Here is a 24518-nt window from a genome sequence, read left to right on the forward strand (position 1 = left end):
GCAACTAACTCATAGTTAGGTCATTTTCAGGATATTCACAGTCGGACCTATCTAGATAATTTCCCCAGGTTATAAAAACCCAAGGTCTGATTATTTAGACAGATCATATTTTCTGGATCAATATTTGGAAGTTTCCACTACATACAGCTCTCACTAGCAGTCCATTTAGTGCATATATACATACACACACATATCTATTAGAAGGACTTTCTTGAAAGCCTCAGCTTTGATAATCATCTCAAAGCATACTGTTGTAACGTCTTTTTGAATGCAATGCTGTCTGCTGCAACATCTGCTTCTGAAATACACGCTTCTTGCTTACTGGCAAACCCACCAAGGGCTCCCTCAACTTGCGATCAGTAAACCCGCTCATAAAAGGCCACGTGCCTCTTCCCAAAAAGCGACTAGGAAATGACAAGCCTTCCCTTCAGCCCCTGACCTTTCGTACAACATACCTTGTGAGTTCGTTATGCAAACATGTTAGCGATAAGGAATGCAGGGTACGACCAGAGTTACGGACCTCGCTGCCGCTCTCGGAACACACAATAACACGAGTGAAGCTTTCTGTCTTCTGCCACCAATAAGAACTACTTCAAATTGCTTATTATACTGCTTATTTTTACCAATCAAACTGGTGTTTTGCATCTCATGGATCATTTTCCATTGACTGGTACCTGTTCTGGCTTTACAGGAGCTGGAGGAGAATGGGATGAAAGCCGAGGACTCCATGACAAGCATGGTCTACATGCTTCTGCTAAGCAGATGGAGACAGAAATGGTTCACCTCAACCTGCAAGCAACATTACACGTCAGAATTCACACTGTGTTTAAATACATGACTTCACACCCAAAAGCCTTCCTGTCAAGTTATCTACTGACTCGGAAACAAACCACAGCAGTTTAAACTTCGCTCTTCTCATTTTGCAAGTGCTTTGAAACAACAGGCCCTTAAGACATATTCCACCTTTGCAAGCATCGTCAAAAAGTAATAGCTGATACAAAGCTCTTACAAAGAGAGAAATCACAATAACTGGTTTGGCAAAAGGAGGTGCACCCTTCATTGACCAGAGAGTTGAGAAATTGTATTTCTCATACTTAAGATTTTTCAGCTTTTAACATGAGAACAATTACTACAAGTACAAGACTTCACTAGTTGGAATACGGTTCCTGCGGAGTAGTGGTGATGATGGCATGGGAAGAAGGGGAGACCAGGATGGATGCTGGTATGCTTACATGCAGATCTCAAAGGGAGGACGGGCAGAACGGAGAGACAGGGTTATTTACAGACTGTGCAGTCTGGAGAGATTAAGGCAAATAAGCAGGGCACAAAACCAGATCTGTTGTGTGTTTTTTCAGCTCCAGCAGGGTTAAGAGCATTAGTTCAGAGTCGCTCCTGGAACATGATCCTCCGCTGGTGACTGAATGTCTCCTTTGTCAGCCGTCCTGCGTCACAGGCACACAGCAGCTCTTTCTGGCTTCGCTGCTCCTCCAAGGACAGGCGGTGCATTGCGTGGAGTGCATCAAATTCCAGCAGTATCACTGGATGCCGACGGTTCTCCTGGGCAGAGAGGTCAGGGGATACACAGCAGGACAGCCGGAGAGACGTGCTGACAAGTTTTGTGTTCATTGCTCAAGCTTTGCAAGTACGCTAAAAACAACCTGCTTCATGAAGCACACCAGGACCTCCACTGAAGTGCAAAAACAAACCAAACAAAAAAACCTAAACACATTCCCTGTTCATCTGGCAAATACACTCAAAATGTGCCTAAGCAGCTTTCCCTACATTACTGCAGCAGTTAAAGATCTTTTGAGTATACAAAAATGTGCTCTTAGCAACACTGAAATTTATAAAGGAGGCTTCTTTAAAGCCTAAAAATACTTTAAAATATCATTCAATACTTTGTATGTGGGTCTCTTCTAAACAGAAGATTTGCAAGATAATTATACTGATATCAGAACAGCAAACACTGCCACGTATGCAATGCTTGGGCAGCTATCTCATTTTAACCTCCTTTTCAATTCACCTTACTGCCTAGGAAAACTTAATCAAAGAAAGGCTGTAAAATGGAAAAACGGAAGGTATCATTCCTGCAGCACACCTCTGGGCTGAAGCCAGCATACCCAAGACCAGGGACTACTTTTCACAGAGATTCCCTTCAGTGCTGCCATCACACAACTAAAAGTTTGGCATTTGCCTCCACTATTACAACCCTCAAATTCAGTCACCCCAAGCTTCAGGGCTTTTATTTTCATGATATCCCTGTGCAACAGAAAAAAAAACCTCAAAGCTGTTCTGCTACATCAGTTGAATCAACGTGTAAGAGCAGCTAAACAGCGTGCTCTGTGTCAGACAAGGCTCTGTCTGAGGCTTTGACTACTTTCAGCTCCAGGAGTTTCCTGAGCCTGTATTCAGTAACCCTCAGTGAATCTCTCATCCAAATATCTGCTCAGCTTCCCCCCCCCCACCACCCCAACTTGATCTTATTTAAACTCTTTGTGTCCATAACATTATCTGGCAAGGAGTCTGACACGTCCGTCGCTGTGTGGAGACGGGAGTCTACGTGCCGTTGCCCGCTCCTTGGGATTCCAGTCACTGCCACGTGCCGTCTCCCCACACAGATGGGGTGGAAAGAAATCCTTGTTTCTGGCTTCCAGACTACTTACAGATTCAAGCAGGTATGTTTACACTACTACCTAACTTCTAAGTTGTCACAAGCTGTCGGGTTTCCTCCCTCAGCTCTCTCTCGTAAACAGAAGCCAGGGTACAATCCACAGGTTGAGAACTCTCTTCCCCTCTGTAATAACATGTGGGAAACATTTTAGAAAACCTTTACTGTAAAATAACAAATACCAGAAATGTGCCTTTCCTCTGCAAGAAAAATTATACAGAAATAGACTTCATCTCAATAGGTTCCTCCATGATTCCCAAGATGCCACACTAAGATTTTCAAGCACTAAAAGTGGCAGAACAACTGATTTTTACATTCTGTCATGAGGCATCATCTCTGGTAAAGCAAAAATATCTCAACATCACAAAAAGCTGATCACTTCGGCCTCCAATGCTGCTAGCAATGTTCAACAAATGTCAACAACATACTTCATATTTCCTTTAGGATTTAAACAGCCTAGAGAATAAAAGGACAGAGCAGCAACCATCCCAACAGATGACAGAGCTGAGCATGGCACTGCCTGAAGGACAAATGACAACGCCGCTGGCTAACAGCGGGCGAATGCACATCTGCTAGGGTCAGTGCTAAACCATACCTACCAGATCCACTTACCAATGCATTTCTGCCATCACTTGTGGTCTATTTTTCTACAGTGGAACCTGATCGGGCTGGTGTTAAGCCAGCACTCCTCAAATACATTTCTAGCTGCTCCTACTTGCTACACAGCAATACTCAGTGGCAATTTTGGGAAGATAAACTACTGTAAACTGTTTCATATATAAAAATTAATCTGGTTATGGATGCCAGTAACTTTTCATCCAGTGAATGGCTTGGAGCGTGATATGCCGATCAAAATTAACATTTAGATATGACACGTTGCCCCACTACATCCCACTCCTGGCCCTCAACTATGTTAGAGGTCCTTGTTCACACTGCAATGTTCACGATGGCTGCATTCCACTCTGAGGGTAAAGGTTGCCTGTAATCGGTTTATACAGTATGTGAAACGCTTTGTTTATCCAAAAATATTTTAGCTCCGAGAAACATTAAAGCAAGACACAGATTTCAGCATTTGCACAGTAAAGAACTGCAGCTCCTACAGATATTGCCAGAAACTTTCTTCCTTAAGGCTTTACAGCTATAAAAGACTATTTTGCTAAAGCAAAACTACAAACAAAAAGCAAAGTGTAATGGTCTTAATAGTATGCTAAAAAGGGTTGTTCTAGCAAGGTTGAGAACAAGCAGAGGACAAAGCGAGGGTGCCATTTCACTCTTGCTCACTTTGTTGAGAGCAGATCATTGTATTAATCAGTAGGAAAAACTTGATGGTGCAGCAGGGTAAACCAAAACTTATGGGGTCTTCCGCAGTAAGTGGGCTCTGGAAAACCACTATAAAAGTAAAGGGAATTTCCCTGCAGCCTGGTCTACAATTTAACTTGCAGCAGTGAAATCCAGCTAGCCATCTACTAGACTTAAAGTCTTACAATAGTCATACCCACCTTAAAACTAAAACTCTGCCCAAAGCACGTTAGTTAGGCTGTTATTTAAGACAAGAGGAATTAACCACATCGGTCACCAGAGCCAAAAACATGACAGTTGACAGGGGAGGTTTTCAAACAAACAATCACAATTCAGCACAACTCATTTATCCCAGGGGTACAGAACTGGAAGACAGGAATATTGAGAATGTTATTGTTCACAAAGCAGTAAAGAAGCATCTCCTTTTCCAGCTCAAAGTTCTTCTCATTTAAAGACATGCTGTAGATGTGATCTCAACATATTTGATTCCTGATCCCTGTTTTAGTAGAGCAGCAAAGGCTAAATCAGATGTGCTGTACCCTCTTGCTAAGACCAGGATACCTTTGCTTGGGGGGGGGAGAAGAAAAAGAGGAGGCAGGGAACAGTTATCTCCAGCCCCACTATACTGGTTCTGTAGTAGTTATTGATTAGTGCATTTTTCTGTACCGTCTCCTTATTTAGCTCTGCAGGCTCCCCATCCCAGAGCTCCAGGTGCACGCTTTTCTTGGGTTGTGGTTTCCTTGTTTGCCCCTGCCAGGGAATTCCCAACCACAAGCTGGTTCTGCACCAGTTGCTCACTTCCATGAACTGCCTAATTAATCAATGGACTTATCTCAAGCTACTTCACAAATGTAGAATTAACCAAATATAGACAGAAAAAAAAAAGTTAAGCTTTTAAGACATTTCCTTACCTGCCAGATCACTGTTTTCCTGCTCTGTTAACTTCACTATATGCAGGTTTACAGCAAGGTAATACTACATACTTTTATATTTTTATGTTAAAAAACACTAGGAGATCCTATACAGCACCGGGGCAATGAAACAGCAAGTTTTGACATTACCAAAAAACATATGTGCAGAAAAATAAACCCTACAGTTTGATAAGCCGTTTCCTTGTAAGGTACTAAAAACCACATGGACCTTCATACAGGACTTACTCATACTGCCTTACAAGCTGGGATTCGCCTGGTGTGGTCAGAGACCTCAGACAAACAGGAACTGCAAGTAGTGAAACCCAGACAATCCAATACACCAAAAAAAAACCCCAAAGAAAGTAAGTTGGAATAAAGTTCGGTCATCTTGGTGCTTACGCTCCATGAGGTTAACTTCAGCCCTACAAGATTGTTTTTCAAGACTAGTCTTGTGCAACACTTAAATATAAGAACACTTAGACGAGGCTCAAGAGTTTAAGCAAAAGCTAGCAAGATTATGGGTCCCTGATGAGACCCCTGGAACTAGCCTGCAGAAATAATCACAGCTTTTATGTGAGAACACAGATAATTTCAGTCTTGCTCTAAAAAGCCAAAGAGGGTATTATTGCTTAGTATTGAACAAGTTGCAAGACCGAGAGCACATCACAACCACCGCATGACAGTAAAACCAAACAGCCTTCATTTTCCAGTTTTTTCTTACACCAGGGAGAAAAGCAGTTAACACCAGGCATATTAAGTGCCAAAATTAGTTGGTTTGCTTAAATGCAACATACAAAACCATCTGCAGGACTTCCTGAGGTACAAACAACAAAAGCAACAAGTCACACAAGATCTTCAAGTCTTAGTTTAAGGAGAAAAAAAAAGGAAATGAACTGTACTCCACCTTTGAAAGCCCAGGAGGGGCAGACAGACAGGCTTCTCGTACACCAAAAGGATCACACAGCACCTCCAGGTTTCACAAGACCCCTGCAATCTTTAAAAGTGAGATCTCTCTTTTTCTTTCTCCAAAGACACATGCTTTCCAAACCTGCTGGGAGAGAAAGCCTAATTCTTACATGAAACACATGTAAGTAGGCGTGCAAATGGCACCTGTGCTGCAGCAAGTTTCAAGCGTGTCAAACTAAAAGCCATAGAGATTTTAGTCTTTGCTGCCAGTCAGTACAAAGAGCAATAGGCAAAGTTGCCTTGTAGCGTTGAATTTACATGTCAGTACTAAAGTAGACAAAGGGGTTGGAATATAAAAGCGACCTTCAGCCTCCCTGTCCACTCAAATTCTTCTCCAAACACTTGTAAAATGACACGGCTATCCTGGTTAGTCCAGTTAAGTCATCGGTCTGCCACAGACAGACCAAACAACCATTGCCAGTGCCCTATCAGCAGTTTAAATTAGCGGCATAACAGTTCATCACCACCTCACCAAGAGACCTTTTCAAGTCTCTGCAGAAGATGGCGGCATAGAAAATAAATCCATTCCCTTCACTTTCAGAGATTTACAAGGATTATGCTCACCTCAGAGAAATTAGAACAACCTTTGGCCTTCTTCAATCCCCCTTTTATTTTGTTTGGGGTCTGAATTAATTACAGGCCAGAGAGCAGATGAGCATTACCTCAGTCTCAGGCGTGCGATGAACAATCTGCACCGCTCTGACCTAGACGGATTTCACTGACCAGAAGAAAGCCTCTCAGCACAGTGCAAACACCGGTGCGACGGTAATGAAAGCTGAAATCTGTTGTGCTATCTCATTTCCCATTCCTCTGCACAACACATTTTATTTTTAGGTTATAACATCTGATGCAGGAGGGGAAGAAAGGATGCGCACAGGCACAACAGCTGAAAACAAACTTGGAAACGCCAAGAACAAGACATTTCCATTTCACGTTTAGTTACATTAGCTACACCTTCAACTCACATTCAGCATTTCTGGCGTCACGGTGGCAAGATTTATACTGTCACACTGATGTCACCTTCACACGTGGTTTCCCCACAGTCACAAGCCGCTTACAAAGAGCCTGTCACCATCCTTGTTAACTAGATCAAATGCTGCTTTTTTGCCTCTTGCTTAATAGGGAAACAAAAGAATTGAACAAGCTGGGTTGGGTATGGAAGAGGAATACACGGGGATATTGAGCAGGGGACTCCTGAGTGGTTCAGCAAGGAAATCTCCGGCGTGAGAATTTGGAAGTTAGTGAAGCTCTTTTATAACTACAAGTTACGTGAGCCAAAGGCATAACAAAACTTAGCTCTGGGGAGAATCCAAAGGTCAGAAAGAGAAAGGTATGGAAGCATGCAACACAGAACAGATCTCCGTTTTAAGCTCACACAACATTGAGATACATGGACAAAGTGATCCTCCAGCAGTGGCCTGCTCCGTTCTTACACACGATGCTTCCCTACAGTTAAGGAACTTCTCACGTCACTGCAAATGTACACCACAGATATGCATCAAAGCAACAGAGCTACATAGTGAGACTTGGGCAGCAAGTTCTGCATAAGGGAAGAAAGTAAAGCTAAGGAAAAAGAAGAAAATTGGCCAATATCAAGCACACCTTTTCCTAAAGCAGCTTCTCTTGATAGAGAGCTAATTTTCACCTCGGACAGCTAGCGACGAAGGGATGCACAGCCAGAAGTACAAGCAGAGCCTTTGACAGCCTGAAGCTCTGCTGCAGTTCCTTCCTCCCCTCTTTCACAGTGAGGCTTTTTCTTTTTTAAGCTTATCAAGCACATCTCACAAATAGCTCATACCCACTTAAAGTCAGGGGTTAAGTGGAGCTGAAGTGAGACAGCATATCTGCTATTACACTGAAATTGTCTTACTTGTCCTTTCTTGCTAATTCTGTTGGTGCCATAGTTATCAATGGGAAGTAGGAGGAAGCTGGAAGGCAGACCTGCTCACCAGCACAGCACGATACAGGTAATGGCACAGTAATTCAATACATACTTGCCCTCTGGGAGTATTAAATTCCACGGCTGGGTCTGCAGAGGAACTCGGTGAGCTGGCTGAGGCACAGCCTGCTCCCAAGTTTCACAAACCGTGCCTGTTTCTTGGGTCTCCGGAGGCCAAGCAAGCGGAGGCTCTGCTATCAGTGTGCTGGAAGTGGTTTATTCCCTCGAGGCTGTAAAAAACACAGCAGTTCAGCAGCAACCCTCCTGACAATATCCTGTGCTCAGAGGAGCCACGGACCTCAAACTCCCAGCGAGGCTTTGCTGTCAGCTGCCCCACACACCAAATTCAGTAGAAACTTTTTTCTCCTCCGACACTGACTTGAGTCTCCTGGAAAGAGAGATTCATTTATTCGTTTGTTGCAGTGGCCAGAAGAGAGACCTGCACATATATGCAGAGGGCAATGAATCCAAGCTGGATTTGCACTTGACTAATTCACTGCAAGTGAAAAGCAAAGTTACAAGATGATACCTGGGAGAATGACAGGGGTGCTTTAATTAGTTTACAAAGTGTATAAGAATGGCTGATGGGCAACAATTACTGTGTTAAAAATCAATACATCCCTAGTCTGATGCAAATGACATCTAAATCTCAGTAAGAGTGCTTTTTAAGTGGGTTTAACACACACATTAACAAGTGGCAGATGACTTCCTAGGGGGCAGGGGGGAGTTGAGGGGTCATCCCTGTTGGAGGGCAGCACAATGTAATACATAAAGTAACTCCAGTTCACCTGCAACAAAGTAAGTACAGCTGAGCTCTGAGGAAGCAAAAAAAAAAAAATTTTTACACTTCCAGCCACAAAAGTTATTCTAACTTTCAAAGGTTCCCATAGTTTGCAGCAGAAAGTTGTTTCACATACTTAAAGTTTTCTACCCTCTGTCTTGACCTAAAAGCCATCAACTTGGAAAAGGAATTTTCAGGACCACACCCCTGCAAGGCTACAGTAATTGCTTTTTAATCTTGTTTCTTCTGGGCATTGAAAAGCATTTGTGCATTGCTGCAACATCCCTCCTATGCAGTTAAATAAGTGGTAAGAGATGGTTACCTCCCAGGCTTCGGGGAAACGATTTAGAAATTCCTTCTAAAAAAGATACGCTTTCAGAGTTTGCTTTTGAGAGCGCTCTGTTTGCTAAGCCTCTGCCTTCAAGGCAGAGCAAAGCCCTTTAGGACAAGCAAACCTGGGCGGGCACTACAAAAGCAACTGCGAGAGATGCACTTCAAGGCTCCTCCTTGGCACCTCGCAAAGCCTCGGCTGTTCCGCAGCAGGCTGCCTTTCCCAGAAGCAACAGTTCAATACTGAGAATTGCCCCCAACGCCACTAACGAATACACGCTTTGAGTTTAAATAGATGAAGGTTCTGATTTAACTTTGACCGCTTCCAAAGAGAAGGCGGCAGACAAGAAGAGATCCGACAGTCCTTCCGCTGCGCAAAGCGGACGCGCGGAGCTGGGGAAGGCACGGCCGTGGGGCTGACAGGCACAGCCAGATCTTCTGGATGGAGGAACCGCCGTGCCATGTCACAGCCTCGCCATCACCAACGTTATTCTGAAAGCCTCAGGCCCCAAAGCCAGAAGTATCACCAGCCTAGTTTTGACCTGCATGAGTGTCGTGGTTTAACCCCAGCCGGCAGCTAAGCACCACGCAGCCGCTCGCTCACTGCCCCCCACCCCTGGGATGGGGGAGAGAATCAGGAAAAAAAAAAACCTCGTGAGTTGAGATAAAGACAGTTTAATAGGACAGAAAGGAATGAAAAACGATTATAATGATAATAATAATATGACAATAGTAATACTAAAAGAATTAAACTATACAAAGCAAGTGGTGCACAATGCAATTGCTCACCACTCGTTGACTGATGCCCAGTTAGTTCCCGAGCCGCGATGCCCCCTCCCAGCCAGCTCCCCCAGTTTATATACTGGGCATGATGTCATATTGTATGGAATAGCTCTTTGGCCAGTTTGGGTCAGCTGTCCTGGCAGTGTCCCCTCCCAACTTCTTGTGCCCCTCCAGCCTTCTTGCTGGCTGGGCACGAGAAGCTGAAAAATCCTTGACTTAGTATAAACACTACTTAGCAACAACTAAAACCATCAGTGTGTTATCAACAGAATTTTCCTACTAAATCCAAAACACAGCACTATACCAGCTACTAGGAAGAAAATAAACTCTGTCCTAGCCGAAACCAGGACAATGAGCAACTCACTCTCCCCGGGGTCTCCTCTGTTAGTCCTCATCATCTCCCCATTTTCACTATGCAACCTCAATGCTTTTACACCTTGTTTTGAATATTTTTACTGTGTCTGTCGTATTTCAGCAAGAGCTGCGTTCCTTTCTCCTTCTGACAGTTTCTGTGGTAAACTTTGATACCGCATCCAGTTAACAAACTGTGGTTTTTGAAAGAAGTTCCCTGAAGAAACCAAAGTACTGGATTGGGGAGGGAGGGGGGAATTCCCCGCTGTGGTCCGCTCCTGTTAAAAATACTAATAGCCGGGAGTCTGAAAGTTGCATCTGCACGGATGTGAGGGATTAATAATCTCTTCCAAACAAGTCTGTCAACAAGGAAAAGGTTACTGGCTTTTGCACTACTTCCCTTTTTGAGAGGCCATCTCCTATAATGCATGTTACTCAAGTTTTCCGTTAGCTTTATAAACACCAAACAGCCTCTTCCAGTTCTAGCAGTTAATCAAATGATTTATGAAAGGTGCAAAAACACTAAATTGGCAGGAAAGAGAAAAACCGAGCTCCAGCAATGTATTTTCAAATTTGACCTGAACAAAACAACATATTTTCTCTAAAAAATAATGGAAAAGAGGGAGGAAACTTGAGCTACATTTTCCTCAAAAGGGAAAAGTGCTGCTGGGGCTGCAGAGAAATCTTGCGCTTGGGAGCAAGGAGTCACTGTCAGTAGAAAGGACCTTCCCCCATACGCCCAGAAGACCCCACGAAGCCTTGTTCAAAAGGGATAACAGTAACGTAACACCAAAAAAAGAGCGCTGGTACCATAAAAACACTGAAACCACGACATTAAACAAACCCTTTTGAAAACGGCTGTTTCTGCCCATTTCTGTTGAGCAGCCCAACATGACATTAACCCACCAGTCCTGCTTTACAGGATATATTTTTGGAGTTGCCCGCTTTCAGTTCCCAATGTAAGCAAGAAATTTATGTGCCAGCAGCACCCAGGTCCTTAGAAATATCTATAGCACAACATATTCCACTCTTCAGCAAAAGAAACCTTTAAACTGCAGATTTGACAAGCCGGTTGGCCTCGGATCTGGCAAAAGCATGGTTTTTGGATCCACCTCCCCCCAACCACAGGCCCCAAAACTGGACACACCTCAGGGTCAGGAACAGGAATCCGTTCCACCTCTCTAAAAGCCATCTGCGAAGTCTCGGGGCTCGCCAAGCAAATGCTAATTCCCCTTAATTGCTGGAATGGGACCATCCCCTCCGCAGGGAGGGAGGGAGGGGAGGCAGCCCTGCACAGCCAGGAATTGCGGCCAGCTCCCCCTGCCCTGCCTCGGGGGATGCTTATCCCTGACTCCAGCCTCACGCATACATTTGCTGGGAAAAGCGGATCTCCTTGAAACCCATAAATTGTGATCCTGGTCGCACTTCTGGATGTAAACATGCAGGCTGATCTCTTGCAGGGCAAGCACGACACAGTGGCACATATGACCTGGGTGGGAGCATAACTGGGATGCCTTCACTTGTTAGTTTTATTCTGGCTCATCGCAGACAGCTTGGTGAAAATCCAAACGTGTACACTTGCACCAAGCAGGATGAGGATCCTCCCTCCTCTCCCTTGCAGCTCTGCACACTGTTTTTTGGTTGTTAAAGGAAGGGGTAGTAACTGTGGCAAAGCATTCTCCCATGTCCCCCACAACCCTGCACTTGGAAGGGTGTTTGCTGAACAGCCTGACTGGGGGAAGGGTGAGAAACAACCTGGATGGCACAACTAAAGGGTTTACTGTAATAGGCTTAACTGCTGAGCTGGTAGCTGCAAAAGGGATATCTGAAGTCCCCAAAGCACCAGCAGATTCTGCTTTCATCAGATATGGGTCTTTCTACGTAGGATTAAAGATGGATTGACACATGTTGCAAAAGCAGTTTCATTAAGGAAAAAAGGAAACATTCTCTATAAACTATAATACAAAAGAAAAATCAACACAGACCCTAAATTTCTGATGCTGACCTTACCAAGCCAGGCTTTGTTTCCTGCTTTAGCACATTCAAAAACCAGCCCTCAGTTTACGCTTGATCAGCTGCATGTATTACCAGTTGTTACAAACAATCTACAACAACATTTTCATCCCCTCCCTGAAATTTCTAGGAAATTAATTGCATGTGAGCACGAAAAGAGAATCCCAGTTTGACAACACCTGCCAGAACAATTTTCCTACATTTTGAGTATATAAACAACACACACAAACCTGGTGACTGATCTAGCAAAGGCAGCTGTTGTTTAACTATCAAGCTCCCCTTCCCTTCTCACCTCATCAGAAGCCCCAAATACAGCACAGGGTCCCCGGCAGCAAGGCAGGACTCAGTGGTACCTACGCCATGTGCTCCAGGTGGGGCCAAGACTCACCCTTTCCGAGCAGGAGCCAAGGCACTCTCCTTCCACAGCAGCAGATCCTCCTCCGTGACTCGGTGGTGGGGTCCGCTTTCCTCCCGTGCGCTCAGCTGGGGCTCCCTCGCTTCCCACTGCTGTCCCTGCTCCTTCTAACGACAAGTAGCTGGAGAGATTCGATTTCTGTTTCCTTCCCTCTACCCGTCAGGTAACAGCCACCTCTCAGGGATGTCTATGAGCCCAGGGGGAAGGTGGTGGCAGCAGAGGTCTCACAGGACATGGCAGGGCCTTGAGAAGGTGGGAATGGACACGAGGAGGAGGAAGACATGGAGGAACGGCGAGAAGACCAGTCCCGGAAGGCTAGAAGGACTGCTTTAAGAGGTGATTTGAAAGTGTATGCTTTTAGCTGCATTTCTGAGCCTTGTACAAACCTCCACTCACTTTGATGACAAGTACCACCACAACTGGTACGTTTAATTTGGGAATACTTGCAAAGTCATGCTGAGAATACTTCTGTTAAATGCTGTGCTTAAAAACGTGTCGCTTTACTGAACATATACTGCATATTAATACTTACACTTGAGGAATAAGTTAAGTACGCAGCTTTGTAAGTACCTAAGGAAGTCTCCAGATAAGGGAATAGCTCTCCTCCTCCTCCCTACAGAGTTAACTGTAACACTTGTCTAAGCCACTGGAGGAACAGTGCTGCCCTCACCCTGCAAATGTAAATCATAGCAATAAAAATACCAATTAAAAAAAGAAAGGTACTTTGTTCGAAACAATCTAACATGCCCTGTATGAGACAATCTGTCTTCTACTTGTTGCCGTGAAAGGCTACATCATCATACAGGTATCATACTCTTTTAAAAAAAAAAAAAAGTACAGGACAAATAAAATATGTGCGTTATTACTAAGCATCCAGCAAGTCACTTCACTTAAATGACAACAGAGTAATTCACCTCTGCTTTATAAAAAAGGAAATGTTTTTAAAGCAGTCCTTGAAAGGAAACAAATCCTTAAGTTCAGAAGAGGATAATACTGCCTCCAGAGAAGCCAATACAGAGACTACTCCTCTTTTTATTTATTTTAATTCTTTCCCCATTTTTTAAACTATAAATACAGAAAGATCAGCATGTTCAGCTCTTCAAATACTTCAGACATTTCACTTTGCAGTGTCTGTGGAAACAAGGGGACTTTTCCTTCCTTCTAGCTGAAGTCTGTGTTGCCTCTTTTAGTGACTATTAGCAACATTAAGAGCAAAGACAAAAGGATGCAAGAACTATACACAGCTGCATGTCCAAAGCCCTTGTGCCTGTGAGCTCTCACCCTAAATCATCCTTCTGATTTCACACCTCTTTGTGTCTAGGATACACACCAAAGGCAAGCATACATTCACATACACACACTTTACCTAGAATACTGAGAACTGGCTTTATAAGTGCTGAAATCCCTTCCTAGAGGATGGACTAGTCAAGGCGGCTACAGCATCAATGTAGTAGCATCAATATCTTAATCGTATCTTACTAAGATCAGGCACCACAAATACCCCAGTGGCATCTTGCCTGTGCCCTCTGCCATTGCTCCTCTGCTTCCTCCCCTGCCACCAGATCCTTTCCCAGGGATTTCCCATTCATGGCATCTCTGCTCGCTTCAACCCCTTCTGCCGGAGGGAGAACGTGGTGCTCCGCCGGCCCCTCGCCGTCTCCAGTGCCGGAGCAGCAAGGCTGTGCTCCAGCTCAGAGAAATCACTGGGCATCCGCTGGGGGAGCAAGGGACAGGACTGCACTGGGCAGAGGGACTCTCATCCCAGAGGGAAAAGATCTCGCAGTCCCACACCATGCCGCATTAAAAGCATTGCTCCAGCACCCCAAAACCCACCAAGCCCAGGCAAAGAGACTCAATGGCACTTGAGTGCTTCTTTCCGACAGCAGCGAGTTGCACTAAGTGAATATGGCATAGTCTATTATACGAGAGTTACATTAAAATATACTCTGCAAGCATTTAAGGCTGCATTAAGCTCTATCCCAACTATCCTAATTCAGGAAAGTACTGGGAAACAAGCAAGTTTGAGCATTTCCAGCTGTCTTCACAGGTCCTGTCACTGCATTGGCTATTCACTGCCAGCAAGTGCTTTAGTTGTCACGTCTTACAAAAGCAATACTCACTTCAGTTTACTCTACTACAGACCCACAATTGCCTCACGTGGTGTGTTTTTAAACAAAAAAAAAAAAACCAAACAAAATCAACACCTCCACAGTCACAAATGAAGTTTGTTGACACAGTTACTGCAGAAGTTATTCCACTTCAGGGGCGCAGAGATTGCCATTAGTATTTTGCATGACACAGACCTGGAAGAAAAGTCAGTTACTACAGCGCTAGCGAGGGCAGAAAACACGGGCACGATCCCACGTACCGACATTCGCTGTGTTGCTATTTCCCTCTTGGTAAGGTCCTACTCTGCTAGGTAAACCACAACGCATTTCTCCATAACCTCCTGGGACACCCTTTAACACTGGAAACAGGGGAGATGAAGAGAAGCAGGGGGAGGAAATCAGCTCTGACAGCCATGAATTAATTCAGCCCAGAAAGCTCACTTTGAACAGATGGACCTGAACCTTTGGTTTCTCTGGGAATTGAATCTGCAGCCTCTCAACCTAAAAGCAGGGATTTAGTGATAGGGATCAGCGCTTACAGCTCCAAGGCATTCACACCTCACCTGGGTCCCAGGGTTGGGAAGCCTCCGCCTGCCACAAGCCACCCTGCCACTGCAACCACCAGCTCAGAGTAATGCACCAGTGAAAACCAGTCTCCCTCACTCTAGGAAATTCAAGCAGTTCATCTCCAGTGAACATCTGGAGTTGGTCCGCACGCTGAACACATCAAAAAGATTTTAATTGCTACTTAAATGAAAACGCCTAATAAATCAGCTAGGATCCTTTAGAAAGTAGCATGCCATCCTTATTAGTATTTGCATGCACATTAAACGCCATGCAATTAGTCAAAGTCTTAGTAATAACATTTATGCATGAACTTACACAAGAGATGGGACTGAACTGTGTGCCCCAACTACCTCTGAGTAACCAACACTATGAGATGCAGTTACTTTTTCCGATGTTAAAAAAGGGGTAAGGTGTATTTATTGGATTGTACGTTTGTATATCCAGCTACTTTGAAATCACTTCCCCCTGTAAGGTCCAACTATGCACAACGCAGATGGAAACACAAGGCAGTTACAAGCAGTAGCACCTTACCTACGAAAGATATAAAGCCTTCACCTCGACGCAGGTCACAAGAAAAATGAATCCTTCTCACACAGTGTACAAATTGTCTTTCCAAACCTATTTGTGCTTTAAAGTGTTCAGATATAGTTTATTAATTATATTTATTAAGCAGTCTAGACAAACATTAGATTAATTTTTCTTGAAATCAGGTAAACATGACTTGGATTTTCATAATTATCAAGCTGTTTTGGCTTTTTAATTTGCTACGACAAATTTCGCACACGCAGCGAGACCAGACTTTGGAACCTTCACCTTGAAAAGGTTGGAGCTTCAGTGTCCCCACAGCTGCATGTAACAGGAACACATGTACAACCCCATTCTCAATGGTGTCAGGATATCTTTGCACGAATACAAAGATCGCACACCGTAACACATGTGCTGACAAGCGCAGCTAGATGGAGGCAAGGAAAGCATTATCCACTTCACAGTTTTTGCGAAGCTTATAGCAGAAGGGCCAAACACTGACTGGGTTATTATCCACTCTGCAAATAAACACAAGTAGTTAATTTAGTAGCATGGCATTGCATCTTGCAGGCTGAATTTCAACACATCGCTATTACAGTGGAATCACTTGAAGGAATAGAGCAATACCCTATGATTTTCAGTATCCCTATGATTTCTAGTAGTCTGCTATCAGGCTACAACCATGAAAAGACCAAAAAAGAAGCCCTGAACACGGAAACAAGATTCCCAGATTGTTAATGAATAAAATACAAAACAATCTATGAAGCTGACAAACATTTTTGTAGAGTGGACAATTATTTTAAATATTTGCTCATATCCAACTCCAAATGGACAGTATTAAAGCACTACTACCAGTGTGAGAGGGATTACAAATTTAATGCAAACAATCTACTTTTAACCTCTTAAGTACTTTGTGCGATATTAGCAAAGAAGTCTAATGGGAGGAATCATAAAAGGATTTTAAAGATTGGCAGCCACTCAATAAAATGGCCAAGGAAAGTTCCCTGCAGGCAGTTATAAAATGATGCCGGTCAATTTACTCGTGCCGTGATGAACTGTGAGTTAAGCAGCGCCGTTCAGAAGTTAAGATCTTTAAGGAGTAACTGGTAGTTCATTGAGAGCATCAGCTCAAATGGACAGGCACAGAGAAGAAAACAGCTAACAGCCTTTTCTCTTGCATAAATCTGGTGCACCTGTATCTTAAACATCATCTGTATCTCAGGTTCTTCCCTCTCCTCCACTCCCATCCCACCCTGGCGCTGAGAAACACTGAATAAAGCTTGCAGGACGGACCGTCTCTACGCACGAGGTGGGAACCCCTTTCCCCAAAGCCCACATTAGGTTCTTACAGCAACAGGTCTCCCTCCTCGGAGATTTTCAAAATCCAACTGGACCCTGAAAAACCTGACGTACCTCTGAGGTTAGTCTTGCTCTGAGCAGGAGGTAACATAAATTTGTCTGTGACTGTCATCTCATAGCCACTTATACTTACTGAACTCTCAGTTGGACTCTGGCATTCCCTCTCAAAAACATTACAGGTGCTTGGAGACAAGACATGTGGCTCTATGGGTCTGTATCTTCTCGGCATAGATACCCGTTTTCTTGCAAGCGTTCCCAAAGTAATTCTGAACAAAGTATCAGAATGCAAATAATCCACTTCTGATAAACATGCTTCAGGCCCTGTTTTTGTTTTGAAAACGTCTTTTGATAAACCATCTATTTAGAGTTCGAAAGGGAGAGAAACTGAAATAGGGAATTGCACATGCATGAAAACAAAGGCAGTATCTGACAAGTCGTTTTGTTAATTTGCGGATAATTGCTCATTACTGCAAAATAAGGCTTTTGCACTGTTCCATGAAGAGTAGATAAGAAACCCTAGCCCATTACTAAGTATTGCTTTTGGCAAATGCGAGCTTCTCCTAGCACGGCGAGTCTCCATAAAATCATGTTTCCATTAAACGCATATCCTGGCATCCCAAAAATACTGGTGGGAACAGAACAACGTGTTCTGTCAAGTCATATAGTAGGGACCTTCACGTGCTTGCATTCACCCTTTTCTGTCCGTTCTTGCTTTGTTCACAGTGCTGTTTTGAAGATCACCTACCCCCACACTGCCTCTGCTCAGCACCCTGCCCCCCAAAAACCCAACTTCAGCATTCTGAGAAGAACACGTATGTTCCTCTTCCTTCCTCTAAGTCCTCTTTGCTTAACAATTAGACTAAAAATGCATTCCCCAGACACTCAAAATCCACAGACCATTGGTACTTCATATTCTTCACGCACCCTCTGCAAGCAGCAAAGCTCACCCCGAGCTCCCCGCTGCCTGACTCACCTGCTGGCGCTGGATTTTCACTCCCATTTAAAGCAAGCGGACCTTGAGCCCTGATGCACCATCGCTAGCCAAGCTGGCTAACAGTGCTTCCGCTGAAGGTGGCCACCGTGGAGTTACTTCATCAGTGAATGGTGAGCTCTGGGAACAGGATGCCATTCGCGTAGCCAAACAGGTATTTTTGCAGTAATCGCCCTCAAAGCGTTTTCAAGGTCTTTTTCATCATGGTAACAGCAGGAGTCATTTTTAAGCCTTTCAAACAGTTTTAAACTAACTTCCCTGACAAAGTTTTCCAGAGCAATATAATCCGACTACATAAAACTCTACAGAGAAGAGCAAGGGCACAAGGAAGACAAAGTACAGGCTTCAGAGCAGAAGAGACAATATAGCTCGATTGAGATGGAGCTGTTTCATTAGTATGTAGATTCAAAGCCATTCCTATGCAGTTATTGAAGCGCTACCCAAGCCTTCCTAGCAAGCAAAAATCCATTCCGTGTACAAATAGGGCTTTTATAGCTTGGCACAGTGCTGCGGACTGTGGAGTCAAACTTTTCAATGCCCGGTAAATTTTTACTTTAAAGTGGCAGGAGAGCTCATGCCAGAAGCCCGTACGAAATGCCAGCTCAGTGGCAGAAGGTCAAAGTGTGGTATCAGGAGATTTTATGGAAGTGTTTCAAGACAAACTTCTTAAAAGCATTGTGCTACCTAGGGAGGCACAGATTTATACTGCTAGGAAAGCCTAGTAACAACCTTTATGACTCCTTTCCGATCAAGGGTAGTATCTTTAACACTTTGCCTCACGAAAAGCACAGCAGTAGGGTCTCCTGTAGGTGGTGAGAGCTGTTTCTGTGTCTATTGAATCCTTGGTTATTTTGCTGAAGTTAAGAATAAAGAAGAAGCGTTAAATGCCAGAGTTTTTGTGCAGACTGTCCTCTACAAAAAACAAAAAAACCCAAACATCCCCTCCCCCCAAAACCAACAAACCTTCAGGTGCAAAAGGTGTTCTCTCATGCATAAAAACCCCAGAAGTCAGATCCACAGACAACTGAAGAAAGCACAGAGTTTAAAGACCAACAGCCCAAACGATTACCCCTTCTCCATTAGTACCTAAAACTATGGCTGCAGGAGAAGGAGAAATTTAATTTGAGCTGAGAGAAAGGCTCTATATTCTCTACGATTTTTATAAAACTATTTAAGTTAGTGTCAACAATGACCCTGAACAGATGTCAAGTATGAAGACTTTCAACATACCGGATTTTGTCAGCTATAACCACATCGTAATTAAAAAAAGAGATCGTAAAGCCCCATCGAAACCTGACCCGTCTGCTCAGGGTCTCCCCTTGCATCTACACAAATGCACCGTTAGATTCACTTACGAGAGCAAATTTGCAAACGCTTATACACTCTCCCATTAAAGCATTTCAATTGTCTGAATCTGCCATTTTAACAAATTCAAGTATAAGACTTTAAATTCAATTAGCACAAATCTCAGTGCTCCCAACGTTAAATCTGCAAGTGACATTTAATGGCATTCAGCACACACAAAGCTAAGCTAATACACTAATGGACCAGCAAGGAAAATTGTAAGATGCTCCAAAATGCGATGCTCTTTTTTAGTCAAGGAACTTAAAGGTATAGGCTGCACTGGACAGGAAGAGATGACAGCTATTACAAATCCTTCTTAAACCAAGGCTGCAAAAGCTCTCCTCTCCAGATACACCACACAGCTACGGCTGCGCAAAGAAGAAAAGCGGCTGCTCTATTCAGCAAGATCTCCTTCCAAACTGCTGGGTTTTGGGGGCAATATACCTAACGTAAGGCTGTTTCAGTTCTTAAAACGGGAATTACAACCTCTTTTGCTGTTTTTACTTCTGTTTCCTCCTACCTCTTTTTCTGATGAAGGCTTCGGCAACGCAGCCCCACTCACCACCGTTCCCCAGACCCACACCAACTGATGCTCACAGGAGCGCTAAATTTTCCTAGCCCTGTCCCAGCCGGCTAATAAGGTTGCAACACTGCACCCCAAGAAGCCAGCCCAGCGAGCGCACCTCAGGAATTCTGCTACCCTGCCTCCCCACTGCACACCTGCGCCTCACCCAACTCGGTAAGAAAGCCGCCAGTTTTCACACAGCTATGCTTCCTGCATTAGAAAAACCCACAGCTAGTGGACTTCAGGGATTCCTCTAAGTGTTTTTTCTAAGTGGCAATATGCTTCGCCTTAACTCCATTTAAATAAAGCAAGCTACCTCCAAAGAGCTTCAAAATCAGGGAGACAGAAGGCAGACCATGCTGGGAAGTCCAAGAGAGAAAAAAGCTTTAGTCTCGTGGTTAAGCAGAGGGAGATTTTTTGTTTGTTTGTTTAAATCTAAGCAAATTAGCGCAAGCAAAACCTACGGTTAGTGAAGATGCTTTCACAATAAAGATTTATTGGTGTTTTTCTTTGCATACAGATGTGTAATTGGATACCAGAGCAGCACCGCACAAGCCGATGAAGGAAGCATCAACAGGACGCGTTCTGCTCCATACAAGTCTTGCTCCTCTGATTTGGATGAGTGAACTGTAAAGACTAGCAACAGCAATAATTACGTTTTAAAAGCTGCATTTCTTTAAGAGACACATTATAGTCTCCTAAATTAGACTTTCTTTTCTCTTAACAGCTCTTGGTCAAGAGCTATCAGAACAAAGGTCGGGGGGCTACTTTCAAGGATTCCCCCCCCCCCCAACTATATTAACACATTTGATAAGACCAGAAACAATACAGACAAACATTTTAAAGGTGTTTAAATATTCACTTACGTTAATGAACTACACACAGCACAGGGAAACCAGTTACACTTAGCAGCTTATTAGGATGGATGTTCTCTTTATCAACAAAAACCAAGCCCAAGTAACCTGCACCAAACACTGCCTCTGCTAAGTAGGTTTTCGAAAGCATAAAATATATTTGAGATGAAAGCATCACAAAAAGACAGTAGGTTTCATGCTTTCTTCAGTCTTCTGCATCTCCCCCTGCCTTGCAGGGGGAGAAGACTTAATTATTAACTTGAGTGACGCCACACACTTTGGGAATTCAAGCTGTATTAGAAGCCGGAGTTTCCAATCCACATCCCATCAGCCTTTGGAGGGCTGCCTGCCCCTATCTGCATGCTGCTGTCCTGGGTGCAAAAAACCTCCGATGACACCAAAATCCTTTGGAAAACACTGACAGTACATGAGAGCTCAGTTCATGACCCTCAGATTCTAAAAAAAACCTCTCAAAACTCAGGGTTTTGAGCTCATTTTAAGCTCACCTCTACTTCAGGGCATTTTTTCCAGGTACAGTTGTTTTTGATGTGTTGCACTTGAATTACGACTGAAATAGCATTCAGGTGCTCTGCTCTATTTCAGCAAAGAACAGTTTGGACTTACCTCGCTGGGAAGCCTTAAAAATCCTTCGTGCACAAGACGTGTCTCTGTGAACCACACCGTGAGAGAAGGATCTCACGTCACATTCAACATAACCAGCGTTCATGGCCATGTGCAAATCTCCTAGTTCGTTTTTTGATGGTGCTATAGATTTGTTTTTTACTCCGAACAGGCCCTTCCTGACATGCTGGAGAACAAAGGTCTGGATTATTCTTGTCTGAGCATTTTTTATGGGATGTCCTGTTGCCCCAATTAAAAAACCTTAAATTCGGCAACCATTCCTTACGGCCAGACTGAAATTGCTATTAAATCTGAGTAATTCCCAGGCTGCCAATATTTAGCACACCAATTAACCAACGCTGAACAATGCAGAGCGGCAGCGACCAGAAGACAGGAAGAATTTTTAAGTTGCCATCACCCATAGCACGTGTGTTCTTCCTCCACATGTTCTGTTCAAGAGAACTCAATAATTATTTAATTAAAAGCAGCACCTATTCAAGCTTGACGAGTGTTCAGAGAAGCAATGATATACATGGAGAACAGGTATACAGAAGGCGCTATTAACAAGCCACTGCCTCTTAAGGATACCATTAACTCTGAGGAGTCAAATAGTATTCATTAATACCTCCAAGTCCTGAAAATGATCCACATACTTCGATTTATTAAATTTAGAAGTGTTGCAAGTTTTCATTAAAAGCTAATTAAACATGTGGAGACATGTTGTCTCTAGGCTGATACGTGAAAGATGAAAGAAGCGTGATAAATGATTTGGGAATCACAGTTTGTCGCACAGATCACAAATACAGTTTAAAGGCATCTGAGCTAAATTTAATTCTGCTCCACATGCACAAACCCAGAAAATCAAGGCAATCTCTCTGGATTTAAAGGGGGTTTATTACCTTTATTGTAAAAGTAGCCTTTATCTTTTGTCTGCCACCAACGAGGGTTGACTGCGTTCTCTTTCCAAACTCTAAACAACTTCACAAAGCTGAAGCAATTCCAACGCCCACCAAAATACTACGTGAAATAAAGCAGAAGCGCACATTACTCCAATGCAACATCCACTCCCCAAACAAATAAACAAACATAGCCAAGCCCAAACCCACCAAGATCAACAGCAGAGCTTCCACTGACTTCAACTGTCAGGCGTCACGTCTGTATTTTACACTGGTACGCAAACGGGCATGAAAGCCAACAGAAATCATTGTCATCCACGCGGACCTGAAGTGGCAGAACGGAGTCTGAAGGAATTGTTACGAAACGTGTCGTCACACCGCGATGCGCCGATGCCGCCATCGGCCAAAGCGACACGAGGACGTTCATCGACATCCCATTTCCAGCTCTGCTAAGAGAGGCTGCCTGCATCAGCAAGCTTCATCAGCACCATGTCAATATGGCAGAGCTCCCATTTTTTACAAATAATACTCTTTTCTCTCTCTTTCCATCCTTGCCTCACGTATTTACGGTGCCTCAAGGCACTGAGCCCTTCTTTAATGAGGTTTTCACACAAGACAGAATAAATTAGAAACCTTGATCAAAACAGGGCCTCCAGCAGGAACACAGTAAAGAGACAGCCACATGCATTATGTACCCCAAAAAATCCAAATAATCCAGCCCGTCAATCAGCAAGCAATTTCACAAGCAAACAGGGAACACACCCGCCTGCCAGGGTGCCGATGACGGTGAGGCCTCTCCTTCTCACCCGCCATTCTGCCTTCCAGCCTCTTCGTCCCCGAGACCCTCGGGCCGCTGTCACCCAGCAAACCTCAGACCCAGGGAGGTGGCACAGCCCTCGTGCCACCGCTACGGCCCTCGAAGTCGTCACGATGCCACGGACCTCCTCCCCGCTCACAGCGGATGCCTCCAGCTTCTTTGGGAATGGGAAGCAGCCTGCCTTCATGCCCCAGAGAGCTGAGGAGACCAGGCAACCCCCAGGCTGAGGAGGGGGCCAGGTCTGGCCTGAGAGGGGCCCTAAGGACCCACCTGGGCTGAGGGAACCGGAGCCCCCAGGCTGAGGGGACTGGGCTCACCCCCACGGTCCCACCTGAGCTGAGGGGACCACAGGCCCCCCAGACCCTCTGGGGCAGGGGGGACCGGACCCCCCCACTCAGACACCCTGGGGAGCAGGGGAACAGACCCGACCGGGCACCGGGGCTGAGGGGACCAGAGCTCCCTCGGGCCCCCGGGGCTGAGGGGACTGCAGCCCCCTGAGCTGAGGGGACCAGAGCTCCCCAGGGCTGAGGGGACCGCAGCTTCCCCGGTTCCCCCCCGGGGCTGAGGGGCCCAAATACCCCTGAGCTGAGGGGACCGGAGCTCCCTCAGGCCCCCCGGGCTGAGGGGACCGGAGCCCTCCCGGGAGCCCCCGGGGCTGAGGGGACCGGAGCCCTCCCCGGGGCTGCGGGGGCCTGGACACCCCCCGCGGATCCCCCGGGGCTGCGGGGGCCGCCGCTGGGCTGAGGGGCCAGGACTCCCGAGCTGCGGCCCAGCCCCGCCGCTACACGGCCCCGCCTCAGGCGGCGGCGGCCCCCCCGTCCCTGCTGTCACCCGCTGCCCTGCCCTGCCCTGCCCCGTCCCGCCGCCGCCGCCGCCACCCCCGGGCCTCCGCCCGACCCCACCGCCCGACCCCGCGCTGAGGCGGCGGCGCGGCTCACTGCTCACCGTGCGGCGCGGAGCCCCGCGGCGGGTCGGGTCGGCGCGGCCGCCGGGCGGTTCCCCTGGGCGGCGGCAGCAGCGGCGGCCCCGTATCCCGTGCGGCGGCGGCGGCGGCGGCGGGCGGGGCGGGCGGCGCCGCGCGTCACGTGACCGCCGTGTCATCCCGGGCCGCCATCTTGTGCGCGACGGGCCGGGACCGGCGGCGCGGCGCGGCCCTGTCAGGGAACGTTAACGCCAAAAAAACGTATTTCCAGGGGGATTTATCCCCCCCCCGCTGCTCGGTAAAGCCTGGGACACCGGAGCAGGTCGCTCCTCGCTGTGAAAACCACTGTTTTTCCTTAAAACAAGCCACCTTGAAGCTTTCTGAGTGCATGTAGCCAAAAAAAAAAAAAACCACCAAACCCCTAAAAGCCGGCATCAGCGTCACTTACTCCAAGCAGATGAGGTGTAGCAGGGCGTGAGAAGTGCTCGTACTA

The 24518-nt window shown here is 45.5% G+C and overlaps 1 protein-coding gene across 1 annotated transcript in view; it reads right to left on the reverse strand.

The window, feature by feature from the left end:
* The window catches only part of SGMS1 (sphingomyelin synthase 1), a 100290-nt gene extending 76184 nt beyond the window's left edge, over window positions 1-24106 (reverse strand). The window contains exon 1 of the mRNA XM_050898800.1: window positions 24049-24106. The gene's annotated coding sequence lies outside the window, so the exon portion shown is untranslated. The remainder of the gene's footprint in view (window positions 1-24048) is intronic.
* Window positions 24107-24518: the final 412 nt, after the last annotated feature.

This window comes from Gymnogyps californianus, chromosome 6 (genome assembly GCF_018139145.2).
Source record: "Gymnogyps californianus isolate 813 chromosome 6, ASM1813914v2, whole genome shotgun sequence".
NCBI lineage: Eukaryota > Metazoa > Chordata > Aves > Accipitriformes > Cathartidae > Gymnogyps > Gymnogyps californianus.